Genomic DNA, 6,578 nt, shown 5'->3' with positions numbered 1-6,578 from the left:
TGACGGGGGTCGCCGTCACACAAAGGTTAAGAACCGCTGGTTTAGAAAGTTTAAGAACAAGGCAGAATTAGCAAAATGGCTGCAATGGAATTTAAAAAAAGCTGTGTGCCTCGTTTGGGCTAGAAGAATTACATTGTGTGGGCTGCAAAAATGGAATGTTTGTTGAAAGCAAAAGAGCTGTGGTATATTGTTGAAAATCCACCACAAGTGTTTGCAGCAGCAGATCAGAAAAGCCATGATCAAGCTATGGCTTATCTCATCTTGAATTTAGATGATGCACAATTTCTAAATGTTGCAAATTTAAAGACTGCAAAGGAGATATGGTTGAAGTTGAGAGCTGTGAATGTGAATGTTTCTGCATGCAATATAGTGCAATTATCAAGAAAACTTTACAGGGCCTGTTTGCAACTAGGTGAATCTGTGAAACAGCATTTAAATAAAATGCAAAGTTTATTTTTGGACTTAGAACAACGTGGGATTAAATTCCCTGAGTCCCAGAAGTTTTTATTGGTGTTGAACAGTTTAGATAAAACCTGGGACACAGTTTCTACAATATTTGAATGCAAAGAAGAACAAGACTTAAAGTTTGAGGCTTTAAAGGCATGTTTGCTTAATGAGGAGGAAAAACACCATTTTAGAAGCAGCCACGAGGAGGAGAAATTCCTGAGGAGGGGGTCCAGACTGCAAGTCTCCAGAGGAGAAGAAACAAGCAGATCAGATCCAGACCAAATTGCAACAAAGGAGAGATTTTGCAAGCAGAGAGCAAGCAGAGAGCGGGAAAAGACTTGCTACATTTGTGGAGCGAGCACACATTTGCAAAGGAACTGTTTGCAGAGGAACAATTTGCAGAAAAAGACATTTGTGCAAGGAAAAAGGACTGCTTTGCAAAAGGAGCATTTTGGTGTTGCAAACGTTTGCAATAGCAACAACAGAGACAAATGGCTAATTGATAGTGGGGCAAGTCAAACAATTGTTAATGACTCTGAATTATTTTGCAGGTTTGTTTCAGTAGCACAAGAAGCTGTGGCTTTGGCAAATGGCCAGAAAGCAAAAGTCATTGGAAAAGGCAATGTAAAAATTCCATATTTGGAATCAAAGTTTACCAATGTGCTTTGTGTACCTGAGATGGAACATAATTTGTTAAGTGTGTCTAATTTAGACAAACAAGGTTTTGAGGTCATTTTTGTAAATGGGAAATGTCTCATCAGAAGGAATGGGAATATTTGTACAGAAGGCATAAAGGAAGATAATCTTTATGTATTGCAGGGACAAAAGGTTCAATGTTCCCACATATTTAAGAATGTTGCAGAGCATGATTCATGTGTTCATCTTCTACATAGAAGACTTGGCCATGCAAGCTTTAAAGTTTTGCAGCAAATGCAAGATTTTGCAGAAGGGCTAAATTTGAAGGGATGCAAAACATATTTGGACTGTGCAGTATGCAAAGCATCGAAGTCAAAGGCATTCCCAGTTAGTAAATGTAGCACAAGACAAACAAAAAGAGTTCTAGAGCTGGTCCATGCAGATCTGGTGGGACCTATGCAAGCCAGTTTGGGAGGAGCAAAATATGTACTGGTAATTGTTGATGATTATAGCAGGTATTCATTTTGCTATTTGCTTAGAGCAAAGACAGAGGTGCTACAACAATTCAAACAGTGGGTAAGTTTTGTAAAGAGAAGATACAGACAACAAGTGTGTCAGTTGTAAACTGACAGAGGTACTGAATTTATGTCAACTAAATTCCAACAATGGTTGGGGCAGTTGGGGATAAGACACAGACGTACAAATCCTTACACAGCAGCAGAGAATGGTGTAGCTGAAAGAAGGAATGGTGTTTTGCAAACAATGAAAGATTCATTATTGGAGGATTCTGGTTTGAGCAGGTCATATTGGGGAGAAGCCATATTGACTGCTAATTATATAGTTAACAGGCTGTGGAGTTCCTCCATTAATAATACTCCATATGCCATTCTATATGGGAGAAAGCCATCACTGGCACATTTGAGAATTTTTGGAAGTACTGCATGGGTACATATTCCAAAAGCAATCAGAAGAAAGGGACAGCAAAAGGCAAGAAAGCTCAGGTTTGTGGGCTATGAGCCAGGGTCAAAAGGATATCGCTTTAGCGATGGAAGTAAAAGAATTATAATTTCAAGGTCTGCTAATTTTGCAGAACAAAATTGGGACAGAATTAATGCAAATTCTGGGTATGTCTCACTTAATGACGGTGATCTGTTTAGTGACAATAACTCATCTAATGATGGAAAAATCATTATTGAAGATGTCGATGTTCAGGAAGGAGAGGCTGAACAAGACATGAAACCAGAAAGAATTGAGACACAGGAGCAGTTAATACCACGTAGGTCAGAGCGATGCAATAAAGGAATTCTGCCTGACAGGTATTCTGCCAGCAAGGTAAAGGTTTGCAATGTGTGGTATGAGCCAAGAAGTTATAAAGAAGTGTTGGCATTACCAAAAGCTGAACAAGAAAGATGGAAGGAGGCCATGGATAAAGAGATGAAATCCATGGGAGACCACGAAGTATTTAAATCAGTGACTTTGCCACAGGGAACCAAAGCTGTGGGTTGTAAATTAGTATATAAGAAAAAGGTATTGCCAAATAATGATATACAGTATAAGGCCTGGTTAGTGGCACAAGGTTTTTCACAATTAAAGAATGTGCACTACGATGAAGTATTTGCGCCAACTGTGAAAAGTGAGAGTATAAGATTAGCACTGGCGTTGGCAGCGGCATATAAGCATAAAATCTGGCACTTTGATATCACAACTGCATTCCTCAATTCTGAGTTAGAGGAAGAAATTTATATGATCCAAGCACCAGGATATGAAATTGCAAAATCTAACATCGTATATAAATTAAACAAGGCTATTTATGGGCTGAAGCAGTCAGCCAGAAACTGGAATATCTGTTTAGATACTGCTTTAAAGGATCTTGGATTTAAAAGTTGCAAAGCTGATAATTGTATATATACTGGACAGTTACAAGGAGGGAATTGTCTACTGTTATCATTTGTGGATGATCTTTGCTTCATCGCAAAGGATGCATCACAAGTCAAAGAATTTGCTGATAAATTAGGAAAGAAATTTGAATTAAAGAATTTGGGAGAAATAAAAAATTATCTCGGTGTAGAGATACAGAAAAATGAAAAAGGTGGTTATATTCTCAGTCAAAGGAGAAAAATTGAGCAGTTATTGGAGAAATATAATATGAAAGATTGCAATATTGCTCCCACACCCATGAATGCAGATTTTTATAATAGTTTAAGTGCGGACAAAGGTGAAACCTGTGATCAAGAGATATATCACTCAGCAATAGGGAGTTTGTTATATCTATCACCGTGGTCCAGACCAGACATAGCTTGTGCAGTAAGCATTTTGAATCGTTTTACTGCTGCACCTACAAAGTTACATTGGATGGGTGTAAAAAGGGTTCTCAGATATTTAAAGGGAACTATAAATTTGGGTCTTCAAATACAGATTACTGAGGAATTGAAATTAAAGTGTTATGTCAATAGTGACTATGCAAATGACATAAACACAAGGAAATCAAATTCTGGGATTATAATATTGTTTGGAGGGACTCTGATTGGATGGAAGTCCAGAAAACAAACAACTGTTGCTATTTCAACAGCGGAAGCAGAGTTTATTGCTTTATCTGAATTGTGTTCTGAAGTAACATGGTATGTACAGTTGTTGCAAGATTTAAATATTAATGTAAAAGAATCTGTAAAGGTATTTGAAGACAATGCTGCCTGTATAAAAATGGCAACTGGTGACAGGGTGAAGAACAGAAGTAAACATGTAGACATTAAGTATTGTAATGTCAGGGAAGCTGTAAAAAGAAAATTGATTACAATTGATCATTGTTCTTCTGAGGATAATTTGGCAGACATGATGACTAAACCACTGGGTGATGTTCACTATGGAAAATGTGTAAAGTCAATAGGTCTGATGTCTCTTCCTGTCATGAAGGGAGGAGTGTTGGAATATTCATGAACAGGAAGAGTCATGTGGTAACTCAATCAGCCAACGTGAGGAAAGTGCTACTCAGTCTGTGCAAAAAGAGTATTGAGTTAGGAGCTGGATTTCCAGTCTCAAGGTTTATCTCTGGTCTGTCTCTGTAAGAAGTCTTCATTAAGATATGTTGCTGTAAAGAAGAATGGTATTGTAAATATTTTTATACAAATATAAAGTTATTTGAATCAGCTAAATGCAGTCAACTGTGAGAGCTTCTGATTTATTTTTTACCAATAGAGAAATTAAAATTCTCTAACAGAGAGGCTATAAAAGGAGGTGGTTTGGATGGGGGAAGGGAGAAAAAGACAACAGGAAAGGTTTAATCCCTTTAAACAAACGTAATTAGTTGCCTTTTAGAAAGTTTTCTTTCAAGATAAGCAGGCTTAATTTAAATCTAAATTAAAGCTTTCACAGTTGCCTGAGCCTTTCAGTCTAGGATTGCAACATTGTGACATGTGACACCCCTGAGGGACCTTAAAGAGAGAGAGAGAAAATGGAGTTTGTGTTTCTTTATTGCTTTGCACTTGATTCCTGTGTCTTTAAGGGTACAGGGAACGGATTGGGGGATGCATTCTTATTACACTGTGGAAGAGCTCAGAAGGGAGAGAGCTAAGAAGGGCTGACCAGGTAGCTCAAGAGTCTACAAACATAGCAACTTTAAGACCTATGGACTTCAACTCCCAGAATTCCTCAACCAGCCATGAGGGCTGAGGAATTCTGGGAGTTGAAGTCCACAAGTCATAAAGGGGACATCTTTCCCCACCCGTTTTAGAGGATGAAGGGGTCATGTCGGTCATCGACTGCAGAATAAACCACTAGTGCCTCTGGAGCCTCATTCTTGCCGCTTTTCCCGTTGTCCCTCCTCTGGGACTTCTGATTGTGTGGAGCCGGCAGGGGCACCTCTGAAATATTGAGGGGCACTGTCCTCCCAAAAATCAGGAACACTGCTTTCAAAGAAAGCCACTGATAACTGACAAGATTCCTAAGAATCTTAATATGTAGTGATGAAAATGTGATTTGTTTTGAACTGCGCCCTAGCAAAACACTGGATTCTTTCACCTCCCATTCTTTCTCTTTAAATTCACCTTCTAGATCAGGGGTCTTCAAACTCGGCCCTTTTATGACTCATGGACTTCAATTCCCAGAATTCCTCAGGCATGCTGGCAGAGGAATTCTGGGAGTTGAAATCCATGAGTCATAAACAGGGCCGAGTTTGAAGACCCCTGTTCTAGATCAGCAGCTCGCAAGTTTTTGAACACCAGGAACCGGTTCTGCGAAGAGAGGGTTTTCTGCAGAGCGGATGGGGCTTCCCCACCCCTCACCCCACCCTGTTGGCCCAGCCCCAGTTCCCCCTTGCTGCCCTCCAACCCTCTTTGGATGACAGTATTATTAGCTATTAAATTTGTAGGATGCCAAGCTACTCTAGTGCAGGCAGTCCTCGATGTATGATCACACGGAGCCCAAAATTTCCGTTGCTAAGTGAGACAATTGTTCAGTGAATTTTGCCCCATTTTAACAACCCTTCTTGTTACAGTTGTTAAGTGAATCACTGCAGTTGTTAAGTGAGTAACAGGGTTGTTAAGTGAATCTGGATTCCCCATTGCTGGTCATAAAGTTGACCCCGGGACACTGCAACCGTCATAAATATGAGCCAGTTGACAAGCGCCCAAATTTTGATCATGTGACCATGGGGATGGTGTAACGGTCGTAACTATGAAAACGGTCAGAAGTCACTTTTTTTTAGTTCTGTTGTAACTTTGAATGGTCACTAAAGAAATGTAAGTCAAGGACTGTCTGTATGTTAGAGTCCCAAAGACTCATAAGCTCAGGGCTGACTCAGTATTAAGCAATATTGGAAAGATAAATTTATGGCCCTTTCCCCTCAGCGGAGGGAAAATCTGACTGGCCATCAACTATGAGCCTATAGATGAAGACTTTGTATGGATAAATGCAATTGAAACATGGGACACATTTATACAGCTATAAATTAAATTTAAAAATAGCTATGTAAATGTGTCAGAAATATATTTGTTTTGAATAATTTTGCCCTAAAGAATGTGATTACAATATTATATTTTTGCCTTTGCAAGTACATATAGAATTGTAATGTGTGAACTTATTTTTTATATCTTTTTGTTCCAGCTCTTTTTACTGATATGTTTTTTTCCTTCACTTCCACAATGTATGTATGCATCACTATTGCTATTGTTTTTGTGTTTTGTTCTTTAAATAAAAAAAACTATAAAAATAAAAAGTGTGTATGCTAGAGTCAGCTCGGTGCTGTTTCAGTTTTAAGTTGTCCCTAAGGTGCTTTTTCAAAAGGCAACTGGGCTTTCTTTGTTTTTAGAGTAGAACAGAGTTGGAAGGGACCTTGTGAGGTCTTCTAGTCCAGCCCCCTGCTCAAGCAGAAGAACATATATCATCTCTGACAAGTGACTGTCTAGCCTCTTCTTAAAAACCTCCAGTGATGGAGTGCCCAGGATTTCTGGAGGCAAAGCTGTTCCACTGGTTAATTGTCCTCACTGTCAGGAAATTTCTTC

Source organism: Crotalus tigris, unplaced genomic scaffold, assembly GCF_016545835.1.
Source record: "Crotalus tigris isolate CLP2741 ecotype Arizona unplaced genomic scaffold, ASM1654583v1 scf7180000020172.164394, whole genome shotgun sequence".
Taxonomy (NCBI): domain Eukaryota; kingdom Metazoa; phylum Chordata; class Lepidosauria; order Squamata; family Viperidae; genus Crotalus; species Crotalus tigris.
Note: the sequence above shows the minus strand (reverse complement) of the source record.